We start from the raw sequence: 17,654 nt of genomic DNA on the forward strand, positions 1-17,654 counted from the left end.
CTGAAAGAAAAAACTCAGTTTCATATAGCAGAAGTGACTTGCTCAAAGGTATGGGTTGATGGAGACAGAACCCATCCCCAGGTATTGAACCATGGAATTTTCTAGATCCATAAAGTAAAAATTTGAGGGAAGGAAAAAACCAAAAGCAAAAAAATAAAAACAACAACAACAACAACAAAAACAAAAACAAAACAACAGGGCCTGTGAACAGAATCCTGAGTAAAGAAGCATAAAAGATCTGAAAAATCTGAGTCCAAGTTCTAAATCTGCTACTATCCCTCTGTGAGATCTCTGACGAAGCTGTTGATTCTTTGGACTGTTTGTTTATTATAAAATGGGGCTGGTACTGTTTGGCTTGATGTCTCAGAGAGGAGGATCCAATCAGACCAGACAAGCCTAGAGTCTCTGGAAGCTGGAGAGCACTGTACAAAGAGAAGCTGGGCTCTTCCCTCAGTTCTGTGTTCCCTCCATAGCTGCAGATCAAGCTTGGTTAAGAAGAGCTTCATTCTCAGAGAATGTGTCCGTAAGAGTATCTCCATGTCCTTATAGTATGAAAATTTATTGAGTGAGATTAAGCTACCCTATACAAACGTGTATTATTTTTCAAAGATGTTATTTATTTATTTGACAGAGAGAGAGTGTGAGCAGGAGAAGTGGCAGAGGGAGAGAGAGAAGCAGGCTCCCCATGGAGCAAAGACCGCCCCCCCCCACCGCGCGCCAATGTGGGACTTGATCCCAGGACCCCGGGATCATGACCCAAGCTGAAAGCAGATGTTTAACCGACTGAGCCACCCAGGCTTCCCCAAAACAGTATATTCTTGAGCAGTCTCTTCCTCTTCTGGGCAAAGCCATTGTCAGTTAACAAATTACATTGTCAGTCACTGCCTGGAAGGTGTTTATATTCTGAGAATGACTTACAGTCTTCTCTTACCCTGGAGCAAGTATGGCTTTCAGATGGAAGAACCTAGGGCATCTTGTGGCCAAGGCCAAGATGAACTGAATTGCTCTTGTGTCCAGGGTTGTTGACCATCATGATAGTTGCCATTTACCTATTGTCTCCTATGGGATGGTGCTTTAATATATTATTTCTTCCAGCTGCCCTGTGAAGTATTTTTATCCCCAATTTCCAATGGAAAAAAAGTGAGATTCTGGGAGAAATACTCCTAGAGCTAGTAAGTTTTATGCTGGTCTTCCTGTCCTGTCATCCATCCCCTGTCACCTCAACAATTACTCAAGTTCCCAGTTTCCTGCCCCTCCTCCCTGGCAGTCTCCCTTCCTGCCAGTCATCAGAACCATTCAGGGCTTAAAGGACCATGCTTGCAGGAAAGAAACTGCATTTTCTGAAATTCACACCCACGCTTTGGGTTGGGTCTGGAGTAGGACCACTGCCCTCTGTCTCTACCTTTTCTTTTGCAGGGAGGAGGGGGAGGACTTTATCAAAGCCTTTGTTTTTCTTCTATTCGTTCAGTCCTGGGTTTCTGTTTAGTTGTTATGACAGATAAAATATTTTTGGAAATTTTGCTGCCTTGGAATACAAATTTGGAATTTATGACAATTGAGGAAACTACAAACTATAGCAGGGGTTAAAGTATGCCAAATGCTAGTTTTCAGTCTCCTTTACAGGTCTATAGCACCTTATTTGGGAATATCAAAATAAGTTATATGGTTATTGCGTTGCTCATGTAATAACTAGATTTTATTTAAAATAAACCAGATTTTATTTAAAGATTTTATTTATTTATTTATTTAAAGATTTTATTTATTTTATTTATGTCCTATAAAGGACAGTGTAAAGAGGGGAGGATATATGTTGGACAACTTTTTCTTTTTTCAATTTTCAACTTTTAAAGGAAGGTTTTTAGACAATATTTTAGAAGTTTCCTAAATTTCACTCCCTTTAAGGTAAACTTACAGCTGGAAGAATGATGCCTTAAAAACCTTTCTGTCCTTATCTGATTCACAGGAAATTGCTGGAAATTTTTACTAGTAGTCATATAGAATCGCAAAGTAGATCACAACTCTTCCTTTCAGAAAATAACATTTTCAACTAGATATGTTATCTGTCTCATAAAAGTAACCATTTTCACCTCTGGGAGATCTTAAGCTGGTTATGTCCCCAAGTCATGCAGCCTGGCTGGGGGTGGAAGGGAAGGGGGAGGGGGGAGTCAGGGGATCCTGCTTCAGAGGAAAAGAAGCCCCATTCCCTCTGACCCTGGGGTTTCCTGCAATGGGACTGCCTCTGCTTTCTCTGTGGCCAGCTCTGGAGAACCAGAAATCCAGCCTACTGGGGACAGCCAGCTGACCTCACAGGCAGAGGACATGTAATTAGCTCCTTTGAACTTTGCTATTATTGTAATGGTGGTGGTTGTTTAGGGCCAGAGAGTTCAAGGAGGGACAGATTAGCAGGCTGGGAAAGTGGCAGTCTCATTGGACTACAGGCTTGCTTGTAGAGTGTCTGCATCTCACTGAGGACAACGCCGTCAGAGCTGCAGTAAACACAGTCTAAGTGACTGATTTTAGAACCTAAACCAGGTAGGTGTTACATGCATTTTAGTCGTAAAGCAGGGGTGGGGAAGAAGGAGAGAACAAAGACCCAAGTGGTGGAATTTAGGAATAAAAACAAAGCAAGAAACCAGAAAAATGTTTCTTTCGACAGCCAGCATATTTTCTGTTTAGAGAACAGCTATCCCCTCCTTAACCACAAATAACAAAGAGTAAAATAAATCAGGGCACCTGGATGGTGCAGTGAGTTTAGCAGTCGACTCTTGATTTCAAGAGTGGTCTCCGGGTCCTAGGATCGAGCCCCATGTCCAGTTCCACAGTCAGTGTGGAGTCTGCTTAAGATTCTCTCTCCCTCCCCTCCACTCCTCTCCACCATGCTGTCTTTTTCTCACTCTATCTCAATAAATCTTTAAAAGAAAAAAAAAAGAATAAAATAAATTAAGATTAAATGGCCAGTTACTCAATAGGGACAGGGAAATTAGAGTTGGGAATTTCCGCCTTGTCTTTGAGAAAGGAGCAAGGCAAAGAGAAGATAAAAATGTCATTGTCTGTTCTGTAAAATAGAGAGACTTCTGTAAGCATCTTGCAGAAACATGCCTTCTGTCTGATGCCAGGTTATCAGCTTTGTAGCCTCCCTAGGGGCTCCATAGAGTCAGGCATGAATAATAAAGGATTCTGTTTGGGTACTTTGGCAGGTGTGAGCAGGAAAAAGGAATCCTTCTCTGGGATAAGGTTTTATCAACCCTCCTGCTCTCAGAGGGGCCCTGAGATGGATCCAGGAGGAGTATACAATTTGTCAGCATCATTGACAAATTCCTTAAGTGGATCCGGACTACCTGGAAAACTGCTCCATCACTGGGGGAACTGAGTGGGGAGGGGTGCGAAGGATGTCGTAAGAGGAATTGAAGGGCCGGCTAGAGAAACGGTCACATACACCCCTCCACTGCAATGCCCAGAACAGCTGCACAACTTCAGGGCAGGGCTTCTCCGCCTGTCTGTCTCGTCCGCATGCTTTTGCATGCCCAAGGAGCATCCCCAGGGGCTGAGGCAGATCCAAGTTGGCAAACTCAAGTGGTAAGGAAGCCCTGAGCCTTGGATTCTGATAGCTTTGTTCCAGTCCACAAATTGAGCAAGGATGTGTGCTCAGAGAAGCACTTACTGGTGACAGAAGCTTACTAAAGGGGGTGGGTCTCAGCCCAGCCTCAGAATTGTCTCCCAGGGATGTTGCCGAATTAGCGCACTGGTCTACCTCCAGCTGCCATCTACATTTACACCCTGTAGGTCCTTCTGTCCAGCCTCAGGACTGAATGGCTGGGATGAGAGGACGAGCAGTCATGGTGGTTGGGAGGGATAGTAGGAAGCTGAGCTGAGTGGGGAGGCAGGGATACAAACTCAACCTGGGCCCTAGCCCCATAGTCCCAGATCTGAGCCAGGAGGGAGTCAGCCCACAGGGAAGCCCAGTGGTTGGGGAAGCAGCCAGAGGGGGAGGACTCGACCCTCTCATTAAGTGGTGTTCAAAGACAGAAAAGAGAAGAGTGAAGAATTGATTATACCTTTAAACACTTCCATTGAGTCTATGAATCCCTCCAGGTCCTAGAGCAAAGCACATGGGGAGAGCTGGCCTCACCCTCTTCCTTTCCCATGTGTGACTTATTTCTCTTCATGACTAAAGTTCTTGGCAAAATGATTTACCTTGGATAAGAAAAATTGGGATCAGAGAGGAAAGTGGTACCCAAGGACCTTCACACCCTTGCCCCCGAGATACATTCCCTTGGAAAGGGCTTGATTGGTCCCCACTTAGTCCATTTACAAACACACTGGAGTCTCTTTGCCAGTGGCTTTAGCCTGCTGTTGAGGCTCCTGATCAGGAGCTCCATGCCCTACCCCTCTTCCTGTGCAGTGGTCCTCATGCCTTAGCCCAGGGAGCGAGGAAGATTATTTCAACAGAAGCAATTCTCTTGAGGAGACAAGCCCTGCTAGGTGAGGTTTGTTCTGCTTTTGTTCATGGAGGTCCCGCCTACACTCTACCCTTCATTCACTTTTCTTCTAACCCCCTGGCAGATAGTATTACCCTCTACCAAGCAAGACTCCTTCACCTTCGTGCCAAGACCAGAACCCCTGTCATATTTCAGAATGTGACTTCATAAGAAATTCCAACTAGGGAGTTTGTCAACCTCCTCAAAGGAATAAGAGGTCTTCTCTTCTCCTAACTGCCATTGCAATGGTTTCCTTTGGGGGCCAGAGCCATGGGCGGTCAGAACACATTGAACATCTCTATTCTGATAAGCAAAACTGAGTTGACTTCTTCTCTTTCCTATTTTTCCCTCAAAGATCCAGGGAATTGCTAAATGTGTCCCACAACCCTGACATGTCTTCTTCAGAAAACTTGGAGACATTCTTCCAAAGGTGTAACAGTTTGCTATGCCCTGGGCACTTTCTCATGCTGGAGGAGGCAGTAGAAAAGAAATGTATGGCTTTCATACCACCACTTCCACACCCAGCTTTCCTGGGTGCTGTAATCCTTAATGCAAACAGAGGACAAGGGGTAGGATGTTCCAGAAGAAAATGGTTGGCATAGTCAGTTTGAAAGAGATTATTCTGAAGCTGTGGCTCCAATTTTATACAGGCATTTCTTCACCTAGTGTTTATTGAGCACATACTGTGCACCAGGGTTCTAGCGCTATAAGGTGAATGAAAGATGGTACTATTGCAAAACCTGGGGAGTTGAGTCTAGGGTAGACCCTCAGAGCCAGTGAGGATTCTAAACTCAGGGCAGATGTTCCTTGGCCCCAGCTAGCTTCTGCTGTGGGGGACTGCTTACTTACTGGCTTCTTCTGGTGGAAAGAAGTGATAAGGTAGAAGGAGCAAGGGTCTAAGAAGGTGCTTCTCCTCAGGGAGTCAGGCTTTGGAGAATTCTTACAAGGGTTTCAGTGAGCCTTAAGTAACCCAAAATGTGCTTGCCCCTATAAGAGCTGCCCATTCTTCATGTGTCCAATTTCTGAACAGGCAGACAGCACGTGAACAAGAACCTTAAAAGAGGACTATTCTCTCACTCTTTTTGCTTTTTCTTTATGTAAGTTCCTCTCTTTGCTTCCTTTCCTTTTATCCTGTCCTACTCTTGGCACCTCCCCAGAAGCTTAGTGGCTCCTCCCTGCCTACAGGATTGAGTTCAGACTTCTCAGCTTGCCAGGCTCAGTATAGGACTGTTGAGTATGCTATCCAAAAGAACCATTCTCTTCGTCTTTTTTAGCACCTCTATTTCACAGGAGTTGATGGGCTGTTTTTTCTGGGAACGTGAGGATTAATATTTTCCCCTTAAAATCAACTTTATCTTCTGCTTAGAGCTTGTGAAAGACAAAGGTCTTCTCCCCACCCCTGAGCCAGCAAAACCCAGTAGACATAGGTGAACAAGCCTTCCCCTGACCCCATGCTCTGACCCTTGGAACGAGCTGAAACAAAAGCCCTCATGTTTTTCAGCAACAGGTTTTCTTACCTGCCCTATCCCCATTACTGAGCAATGATTACAAACCTCTGTACTTTAGTATGTAGATAAATTATTAACAGTGGGTTGTACCTTTTCCCAGGTTGTAAAAGGATGACTGGTTAGAGTCCCAATGTTCTCCTTATCCATGTAGGAAATGTAGGGGAGGATGACATCTCAGACCACTTGTCTCTAAGGCTCGTAACAAAGATGTGGCAGGCTCCAGCTAGAAGTGTGAGTGGGGTGACAGGCAGCAGAAATGTCACAGGTGAGCCTTGGTGACTTTCACCTTTCTTTGTCAATTTTGATTCTTTTTTTTCCCCCTCTTTCTCTTGGGGGATTGAGAATGGGCAGGGGGCAGGAAGTATGACTAGGATCTCAGTGGTTGTACAAAGTCTTAGGGAAAAGTCTGTTTTGATATGAAATTGTTAAGGACACTCTGTGTTAAGATAAAGACCAACATGAAGGCCCATCGTGGAGCCCAGGTATTCCAAGAGGAAAGTGTGGCACACTTCACTGGGCCTGGGCACAAAGATCTAAAGTCCAGCGTGGCAATATACTAGCATGATCATATGACAGATCTGTTCGTCCTAGGGGAGTGGGAAGGGGCAAACTGGGGTAGGGCAGGAGGAACTAAAAGATGCGAGTCAAGGATTCATTGCCTTGATATGGAGTTGGAAACATTTCCAGATCCAGCTGGAAAGTAGAGAGACAAGGAGAGGCCAGCCAGTGAGCTATGCAGAGCCATTGGAGCCCAAGCTTGCCAGGTTCAAATTGGAGTGACTGGGCTCAGGTGTTTTGTTTTGTTTCTTTTAACAGATGTCATGTTTTAGAGCAGTCTTAAGTTTACAGAAAAATTGCAAAGAAAATACAGAGGGTTCCAGTGTCTCCCAGTGTCTCCCAGTCTTCCCTACCTACAAATTCCTCTACTATTAACACCTTGCATTCGTGTGCTACATTTACTACAATGATGAACTGATATGTATGCATTAGTATTAACTCAAGTCTGTAGCTTACATTAGGGTTCACTGTTTGTGTTGTACAGTTCTGTGGGTTTTGACCGACGCCTAATGTCAGGTATCCACCATTACAGTGTTACATGGAACCATTTCACTGCCCTAAAATCCCAGCTCCCTCTATCCTCCTTTCTCCCAAACCATCAGCAGACACTGAGCTTTTTACTGTCTATATTGTGTGCTTTCCACGATGTCATATAACCAGAATCATATAGAATGTAGCCTTTTCAGATTGCCTTCTTTCCCTTAGCAAATATGCGTTTAAGCTTCTTCCACATCTTTTCATGGCTTGATGGGTCATTTCTTTTCAGCTCTGAATAATATCCCATTGTAGGGATGTGCCACAGCCTATTTATCCATTCGAGCAGACTTTTCAGTGAGTTAAAGGGCAAAAGAAAAGGATGGCTGGGTGACTCAGTCGGTTAAGTGTCTGCCTTCAGCTCAGGTCATGATCCCAGGTTCCTGGGATTGAGTCCCATGTCGGGCTCCCTGCTCAGCGAGGAGTCTGCTTCCCTCTCTCTCTCTCTCTCTGCCCTCCCCACCCCCACCCCTGGCATGTACGCTTTTACTCTCTCGTGGTGTGTGTGTGTGTGTGTGTGTGTGCACATGCATGCTCATGCGCGGGTGCACATGCACACACAAGCCCTCTCTCTTTCAAATACGTAAAGTCTTTTTTAAAAAATGGCAAAAGCAATGAAAAGAGTGGATGAAGAGAAAGTAGCAAGGGCCTCAAGGTGTGAAAGAAGAAAAAGGTTTGGAGAAGTGGAATAACAAACTTGAGTGCAGAGGCCTGAAGCAGCCTAAGGCAAGGTTCTTGAAACCTGTATTCAGGCCAGCGCCTCGCTGACTCCCACCAGGCCTCCCCTGCTTTTATAGACAGGAAGTTTTATAGAAACTTCCTAAGGGCAGGAATCATGCCAGCCTCAACCTGAGAGCCCAACATGTGGCAGATAGGCAATAAATAATTGTTAAGCCATCTAAACCTCCAGAATCTTTTCTAAAGAGGAACCTTGCCGAATCACCAGAAGGCCTGAAGCCCCTGAGACTGGCCCGTCATCTCAGGTGGGTCTCAGCTGCCCACTTGGCTGAGACCCCTTTGCCACAGGGTAAGGCAAAGTATACCTGGGATGTTCACCTTCTGCACTGGGAATGCATCTCTCTTGCCACCATCTTCACCTGCCTTGTGAGATGTTGTGTGGACACAAGCAAAACAAACTGTAGGGAGGCAGGAGAACCAAGGGAGATATGGACCGACCTAACATAACAGGTTAAAAAAAAAAAAAAAAAAAGCATTCTTGCCATAGGATTGGAATCCAGCTTTCTACGCACTCATTTTTCAAACCAATCACATGCCAGTAGAATTAGCCCACACAGCTTCTGTAGAACAGAAGGAATAAGCAGGGTGATTCAGGTGATAAGAAACAGCTATGAGAGCAAGATGAGCCATCTACTCGGAAAAGATGCTCCCATGTGGGAGCAAAGTCTCTGCCACACTAGTCATGGTCCATGGGTGGGAATGGTTGGAGCCCAGCCAGGGGAGTGCAGCTGAGTGAAAGGGGTTGCTCTCCAAGGGAGCTGGTAAGTCAGGTCAAAAATTACAGGACAATGTGCCTGTTATGAATTACTAGCTCCATAGTGCTCCCTGGGCAAAAGAGTGTATCACTCAGATGTGATGTGCTGGTGCAAGGTCATTGCTTAAAATCTGGTCGTCTCCTAGGGCGTGGCATTGGTGTTCCTTGGTACCCATATCACTTTCTCTCAGTGTAATAAAAAGGGTAAATGAGGCCAGAAAGACAATGATGGTATTTGGCTTGGGATCCGGTCCTGTTCTACCCACATGCATCCCCATGTGTCTTGCATGGTGACCACACCCAGTGGAGAACGCTTGAGAATTTTGTATCTATGAAAAAGAAAGTAGTGGCTATTTGGCCCAAAGGCTGTCCTGAACAGTGGGGCTCCTTCAGAGACACACAATGACTCCTCGTCCCCACTGTTATGTAACTAGAGGAGGCAGAGTTACTGTGGGCAGTTAGAGGGCAGAGATAGAAACATCGGGTAGAGTGAGGAAGAGCTGCCTTCCCACCTTGAAGTACCAAAATGGCAATCCCCTGAGGAAGGAAGACGTGTCTGCAAGGTGGACAGTCCAATGTTGATTCTGCATGTTCCTGGAGGGGCAGCAAGAGCAGCCCAAACTTCTCCGTGTAATCAAAAACACAAGCAGAGGAGAGTCAAGCTCAAACCACAGCAGATGGTCAGTCTTGGGGACAGCTGGCCTCTCCTTGTGCCACAGCATCTGGCCCCTTCTGCTGCACCTGGCTGGTGTCTGGGGCATTGCTTGCACATGCAGAACACCCCCATTTACCCCCACCCTGGAACTGCAACAGAGTTTTCCATATCCAAAATTTCTGTGAGAAGATAGTGTCTGCGCCTCACCAGCACCTGTTTTCTTAAGGTATCTGCAATTTAGATGCTTCCTAGCACAGAATTTTTGCCCTAATTTCTTGCTCATTTACTTTTGTCTTCACACGGAGGGCCTGCCTGGAAATCCAGGGCACAGTCCACCATTTGGCAATAGTGGCAAAGAGACGGTATGAGCTTAGGTTACTCTGCCCTGGGAGTACACATCACTATGACACTTCCCATTCTCTCTTCCCATTCATGCTTTTCCTACCTGGCTTTCCAGAAAATTCTTCAGACTTGTCTCCTTCCATCCTAGTCTATGCCCTTCCTTCCTACCCATCCTGTTTGTTAGCCACTGACATGGAAGCCCCTTTGAATATCCACCCATAACCAAGGTAAAAGCTAAGCACGGGTCTCATAGTCCCCAGGAAATTGGGAGGTAGGGGAAAGAGAGGGTCACAGAGCTGCGAATGGCAGGCAGAGGTAGGCTCTGGCTCTTTCACAAGGAGCCCCGAATTCCCAGGGCCATTAAAAACAGACATTTATGACAGAGCCCAGAGCCATGTACTTACTGTTTATAACGAAATTACAGGTCACTCCCTTACTCATGTGTTCTCAGCGCAAATGCTGACTGAGCACCAGTCATATAACAGGGTAGGCCTGGAACAGGAAGATACCCGAAATATAGTCCTTGTGCCCAAGAAGCTTCTGAGGAACACAGACACCTGGACCCATAATGTGGTAAAAAAAGTGTTAAGTCTGGGCTCCTAAAAGATACCTGGGACAGTGGGTCTGCATGAGGAGCTGGGATCCCATCTGAGCTGATCTGGGAAGAAGTCCTAAGGACTTGACACCTGAACTGAGATGAGGAGGTCACTGAATAGCATGTTCCCAACAGGAGCCAGTGCAGGGGCAAGGGCATCAAGCAAGCAAGGAGGTCACTGGGATTAAAGTGGCTGGAGACCTGAGTGCGTGGCCCAGAGAGAGTGAGACCAGAGAAGGCAGAGCTGGCTCAGGAGGGACACTGAGGTCTTTGCATGAGAGGACAGTGGACCAGAGAGGTGTGCAATCAGATTTATACTTCCAGAAGGAAAGCCTGGCTGAAATGTGGAGAATAGTTTAGAAGGGACAAGATAGTAAACACAGAGAATGCATTGGAGTCTGTTACAATATAATTGGCTGGAAATGATACCCTTGGAAGACTTTCTTCACACCTGTCCTCTTTGGGTTTCTGGTCAGAAGGGAATGCAAGCTGGAGAAAAGGGCTTGTAGGCAACTCATTCATTGTCTCATTGTCTTTATGCTGCTGGTGGCTGTAATGGCCTTGTTTTACAGTCACCATCTTGTCAAATCACCATCACGTGACTGTTCCCCTCCGGTGAAAGCTAGCCTCCAGAAGTGAGAGACAGCAGATGTCAGATGTTGAAGCCACCCAGCTTGCAGTCCTCTGTCCCCAAAGCTCCAGCAGCTAATACCAGCAAGTGGTCTCACAATCCCCTGTGGAGGATACAGAGGCAAGAACCTAAGGGCTCCTTTGAGTGAAGATGAGACACACCCTCTATATCTCGAAGAGCTTTCCAGGGCGAGTCCAGGTTATGTTCTAGTCTGCATGCTGGGCAGCCCAGCCAGTACGACAGTGTGGCGCCATGGGAGAGCCCTGAAGCCAAGTTATCAGTACTCAAGACACCGACACTGCCCAGGAGAAATACAGAGCACTAATGTGCTTGGGAGAACTTTCTCACGCTTCCCAGTATTTTAACAGAAAGAGATTCCGCCAAATATCATCCTAACTTTCTCCTCCCCCACCCAGCCTCTCACCACAAGTACTCAACAGGCTTCTCTAAGAGCAACAGACACGTGGTCAGAGCGGAGACAACTGTTCTTGCTCCTTGATAAGCCTCCAGCTCTCTTCCCCATCAGTGCACATGTAGAAATTCCACCAGGGCACCGCTCCTGCTAGGAGTCCAGAGATAATTATTAACAACCAACCAAATCCATAGTGAGCGCAAATTCATTCTTGTTGCAAGGCTCATGCATTTTCCAGAAGCACATTTCCAGGAGGACTTCACCCTCACTGCAGGACAGAGAGACAGACAAACATCAGGTCTGTGGTTTCAGCCAGAAGAGACACAAGCCTCCAAGCCTGAAACCTATGGAAACTCACTTGCAAGGTTTTCCTAGGAAAGTGGAATTCCCTATTTGACATCTCCAAACAGGTGTTTGGAGGGAATAAAAATCACATTACCTTAGAAGGAACTGACTTGGGGATTATTTAGAGAGAACATCATTCAGAGTACAAAATAACTCTAAATGATGATGAACTGTTAGGAGAATTTGACTCATTGCCTATATACACCCACCATGAAATGAAATTTTGGAATTTAGGTCGGAAGGGAGGTGGGAATTCATTTTGCTCTTTCTCGGTATATGGATGAGGCTTCTGTAATTAAAGGTTTCCCATGTCTAGAGAGCAAGACTGTTGCCTCCTAGGTCAGTTTGCTTCCTGCCAAGGAAATCTGAAGGCCTGGGATGCTTCAAAATGCCCTGTAATCGATGTTTCTCTAATGTTCCTACATTTTTTTAATGTGAAATAGAACTTTTTATTGCTGTAATACAGAAGTAGATCTTGGCCCGAATCATGCCGAAATCTCATCACTCTCAACTGGTAGTAACCCTACATTTGCTTAGCATTTGTGATACATGTAGTACTAGGGTGAACTGTAAAGAGTAAATCAGATGACTTACCTTTTAGATGCTTCATGGATACTTACGTTATTTGGAAGGTTGACTAAATACACGCAAAGTGCTTAGAACTGCACTGCAGCCTCAGTGTGTCCCTGCTCTGTGTGTACTTGGCTTTGACCAAGTACAACCAAGCCCTGTGAGAAAGGGAAGGAGGTAGGGTGTGGGCCAAGTTGACCTTATCTGTAAATACAATAGGTGGGCATACATGCATTGCAGGGGTCCCCATGCCCACGTCTAATTCATTCTAGTCCACCAAGTTCTCACTGTTTTGTAATCTTAAAGGTTAAGGGTGCCTCAATTAAAGGTAAATAACTCTTCTGAGGGATATCATTTTAATCAGCGAACCATTATCAAGAATTCTTTTACATCTTCCCACGAACCTAAAAGAGCCAATCTTCTGATGAGAGAGAATTCAGACCATCAGGATGGATCCACTCCATAGTGACTTTTTCTGTAAGAATAGATTCAGGGTTTAGTGGGTTGCCTACTTGCAAGTAGGAAAAATATTTTGAAAACTCTTATGACAAAAGAAGGTGGCAGAGTGCTTCAGATACAGTGCCTATTTTGTTTTCCCCAGATGTGTATCCATCCAGACCCTGAGGTCTTAATATTCCACTCAGTTCTGGGCTCTCTATCTAAAAGCAAAGGGTCATAGGCCAACATGTGTGTCTACAGCTGACCACAGTGCAGTACCAGGATTTCTTTTGAACTGTGTGGCCTCTCTCCATGTGTGAAGTAAAGGGAAAAGCACATGGACCCTAAGGGGACCCCATTTTCCATACATTAGAGACTCTTGGCCTGGATTAAATTAAATTAAGCAAATGGCATGGGATCTGTAGGAGAGAGGCACAGAACCTGGCATTAGGCCACACTTTCTGGATATGGAAGGCATGCCATGGGCCTGCCAGCTCTATTGGAGAACACAAGGATTAAGGGCAGGACACATCAGGAATCCTGTGTTCAATTCTGTGACATGCCTTTGACCAGGGGCATTGGCAACTTAACAGATTGTCCAGTGGACGGCAACAAGGAGACAGACTGATGACACCATAGAAATGTGAAAGATGGGAGTCTCTTTCCCAAAGGGATATGGTGACTATCTATTCTTCAAAGGACTGTCATATGGAAGAAGGATTCTTCTTTGCCCCAAATGATAAAAGTAGGGCCAGGGGAAGGAGGTTATAGGATAACCAAGTTTTTCTAGCAATTAGAGTTGTCTGGAGTGGAGAAGCATTGTGCAGACTGATGCCTTACTTGGTGTTTGATGCATTGTTTCAGTGGTGGGGGCATGTTGTGGGGGAAGGGCAGAGGGAACACCAGTCAGAGAGGTTGAAGAGGAAATGCCTTCCCTTGGGCAGAAGACTGGACTCATTGTTGCTAACTGTAAAAATGATTTTTTAAGTGGATGAACAATAAAGTGGGTGTGTGTTCTTTGTATCCCACAAACTTTGATTTTCTGTGTCAACTATTTCAGGCACAGAAAACCTGAGAAGCAGGGAAGCTAAGAAGGTAGTGAGATATTTTTAAAAATACCTTGGATCACAAATGGCAGGAGCATAGTGTGGGCAAGAGCATGGGCTGTGGAAGACACGGCCACAGGTATTCAGGTCCTGCCTCTCCCCCCATTGAGCTTCGTGACCTTGAATGGATTAACCAACTTAGATATGCCTTCACTTTTGTATCTGTAAGGTGGAAATAATATGTGACTTCTTCTGTTGTTGTGAGTCAGTTACTGCACCTAAAACTTGAGAACTCTGTCTGGCACATGGTGAGCCCTCAGTAAATGTTAATGATTGTGGTCACAGAAGGAGAAATCATCATGATTTCTTAAGTCCATGAGAGAATTTAAACAGCACAGCATTGCTTTCAATAGAAAGCATACATGTTCCAAGTGATTAATTCTGTAAGTGGAGTGAATGACAGCTAGTCCCATGAAGAAATAGAAAAACGGAGCCTGGTGATTTTGGGGGGGTAGTGAAGCCCAAGGAGAATGGAAGGGTAGCCAAGTTCCTAGGATTTCCCTAGACTGTTTCCTTGGACTGTGATATGGCTTCTTGGTTCCCTAAGAGAGAAAAAAGTCAAAGCTTCATTCCAATTACTCAGCTACCCCAGTGTTGACAGTGCAGTAACATCTGATTGACAACTTAATTATCTCTACTCTAAACTTTTTTTCTTATCATGAAAGACGTGTATGACCAGGGGAAAGTGGAGAAAAAGACACAAGAGGGCTTAGTTTCTCATCTTGATAATTGCCTGAAAGGGCTTGTTGCGGGTCTGGGAGCCCTTCTTCCCAACTTTGGTCCTCTGAATTTCCCAGACTCTAATCACTTTGCTAAACTGGCAGCTAATGAAAAGAAAGGAGAAAGATCTTGATTGTCCTTCTCAGGACATATTATATGGCTCTTGAGATTCTCCCTTCTTAGTTGTCCAGATGAAATAGATCCCTGGGGAAACAACAAAAGTCTTCTGCTGTTGAGAAAAATGTTTTCCAGTCTTGGGAGTTACACCACTTTGGTTCTATGTGAAATAAGGCTGCTCTGTCCTAACAAAATGATCAATTGCATATGATGGAGTGAGTTTATTCTTCATGCTCTCAATAAATGCAACTCTGGATGTTCTCTTCGGAAACTGTATGGTGCCAAGAACAGGAATTTAAATTGGTTCCTTTCTCCTTGGGTTGTGTATAAAACCAACATTATTAAAAATAATAAGAATTATTTTGATTCATTAGTGTGCTCTGGGGCATGATTCAGTGCTTGGGGATAATATGCACTAATCATCCTCTAATCAAGCCCATCTTCTAGGACTCTCCCAACTGGTATGTTCATGCTTCCCCTGAAGTTTTGAGTAAGGATGAAACAGTGGCTAGAATCAAGTGTGAGATGAAAATTATTTCTCCTGATTTCCTTGTTCTTTATTATTTATTTCATTATTATTTTATTTAGTTATTATTTTTTATTTCTTCCTCTTTCTTGTACTTTTTATGATACTAGCCATAAAATCTATCCGCAAGAAGATCTGTCCATTACACAGAAGGTTACATAACCCCATTTATGGAGGGAAAATTATTTCTGGCAATAGTATCACTTTGGCCAACTAACTGTGGGATGAAGAGTTAGGCATAGTCATAGGTTTCTTTAGGTTGGCAATTACAAGCTATTCTTTATTTGACCTAGCATATATGTTGATGGTGGTTAAACTCAGCAAACCTTTCTTCACAAAGGTTTCACTTGTCCAAAATGTTTTATCCACTAAGCTGTAAAGAATGCCCACAAAACCCATTGGTATGAGAACATAGGCTACAGGTTAGATTCTCCCAGATAGAAAATATGTCTTCAAAAAATTTAGTGGATTATGGTAGAACAGGGGTCAGATGTAAGTGTGACATGCTCTAAGTCTGCTCTCAGCCATGTGCAACAACTTATCAACTCTACCAAACAACAGTTGGAGACCTTACCATTGCTATTGGACTCCACAAAAGATCTCCAGAAAGCAAAAGGTGGAGAAATATTTAAATGTGTGTGGACAAAGGAAGAGGGCAACGTGGACAACTTGTACCTTCTATTCGCATGCACAGAGCCTGAGTAATTGCCCCTGGTCTCCTTCCCTCCTAAAAGCCTTTCTGTTTAAGAAGGCTTTAGGATCTATTCCCCTTAATCATAAAAAAGGAATTCACTGGGTTGGAAAATTTTAGCCTCCACTTTATTCCTTACTTCACAAAGAATTGCACTTAATCTGTAAATGAGTTCTGATGTTAGAGAATTGGATGGTGCAAATTGGTATTATTAAACTTAATAAGAGAGGAGAAGGACTCTTTTAGAAGAAAAACGTAATGTGAGGGAGATCTCTCACTTATTAGGGATCTGCCCAGAGATGTTTCTGAACTTAACAGTTACATTAAATAATTCAAAATTACCATAAGTGCAGAGCTCTTTCCTCCCACAATCTTACTGAAATTAAGGGTGCCAAATCATTCTCTCATTATTACTTCGCAGTGGAAAGGTATGGCTCCTCCCGCTATTAGGCTAACTAGACTCTAATGCCTAACTAATTAATGTACAACAATACCAGGATTATGAGGCACCTGGGTGGCTCAGTGGGTTAAGCTTCTGCCTTTGGCTCAGGTCATGATCTCAGAGTCCTGGGATCAAGCCCCACATCAGGCTCTCTGCTCAGCAGGGAGCCTGCTTCCCTGTCTCTTCCTGCCGGCCTCTTGCTTACTTGTGATCTTTGTCTGTCAAATAAATAAATAAAATCTTTGAAAAAAAAAAAAAAACAATGCCAGGATTAGTAAGCATGACTTCAATTGACTTTAGCCCTAAGAAGATCACCCTTGGTTACATAAGCAGAATGACCAGTGGAATTCCTATGTAAATATTGTTGGCTGGTTTTGGACATTCAACGACATATCCCAGTAGAATTATTATGACACATTTTCATCCCTATGAAACCTCAAGAATTGAACATTTTAGGATTTAACTGAATGTATTGCTCATTACTTTTGTCCAAGGACATACTAACCAATGATACATTTTTAAATACCTACTATATACCACTTCCAGTCTTGGATTGAGGAGGGAGGAGATATTTATCTTCAGAAAGAAATTCACTAACTGTACAGAACTGTACACAATAAATGTCAAAACAATAAGCATAGAGAAGGGCTGTGTGAAATTACTCTGTGACCCTCCCAGGCTAATGTAGGCACTCTGTAAACACTTACAGTGGTAGATAGTTCTTTATCTGTGCACTTGCATGTTAATGTCCCACTATGCTGGACTGGAAGCTTCATAAGGGCAGGGCCCATAGCTCATTATTATACCACCTGTCTCACCTGGTCTGTAACTAGCAATCAGTAAAAGATTATAGCACGGAGGAAACTACATAAAGAAAGTAGGGCAAAGGATGGGCAGAACTTGAATAGATATGGGTGTTTAAAGGCTGAATGAACGCATAAGCCAAGACAGGAAGCAAGAATTAGCATGGCAAATATATCCTTTCACTGTCTCAGTAAACATTTACGGATCCTTCCCCATCTGCTAGAGACTGTGTGGGCAATATAGGTACAAAGGTGAAGAAGCATCATTCCCATGGGCTGAGAAGAGATTTTCAGACCAACCTGGATGATGTGAGGTAGGAGAGGCTGGCTGGGATTAGAAGTGGTTAGGATTGGAGAGCTGTGAAGAATATTTGGTGTGAAACACCATGGGACCTTCATCTTGATGACAGTGAAAACCAGCACAAAAAAAAAAAAAATTAATTAAGGAAGGTTAAAAAGTCATTGGAAAGGTCACAAAAGTCACCATGACATCATTGTTAGGAGAAGGTTTGTTACCAATGGAAACTTTAGTTGCAACACCAAGAACTCAATACTTTAGGAAAAGTGAGATATATATTCACACAGGCAGAAATTTTCAGGACTGGGTAATATTTGCATTTTTATTGTTTAATTTTTACCTAATACCTAATGAGTATATTAATATTATTAACAGTGTTTTATAATTTTTTCA

General features: G+C 44.0%; 1 protein-coding gene across 3 annotated transcripts in view; it reads left to right on the forward strand.

Moving 5' to 3' along the window:
- Nucleotides 1-17,654, forward strand: part of PRLR (prolactin receptor) — a 198,630-nt gene that overhangs the window by 32,884 nt on the left and 148,092 nt on the right. For 2 of the 3 annotated variants that reach the window (XM_045999509.1, XM_045999507.1), the window contains exon 1: nt 6,154-6,251. The exons of the other annotated variant lie outside the window; for it this stretch is intronic. The gene's annotated coding sequence lies outside the window, so the exon portion shown is untranslated. Of the gene's footprint in view, nt 1-6,153; nt 6,252-17,654 lie in introns of those variants that run through there. 3 annotated transcript variants of the gene reach the window in all.

Source organism: Meles meles, chromosome 3 (assembly GCF_922984935.1).
Source record: "Meles meles chromosome 3, mMelMel3.1 paternal haplotype, whole genome shotgun sequence".
Taxonomy (NCBI): Eukaryota; Metazoa; Chordata; class Mammalia; order Carnivora; family Mustelidae; genus Meles; species Meles meles.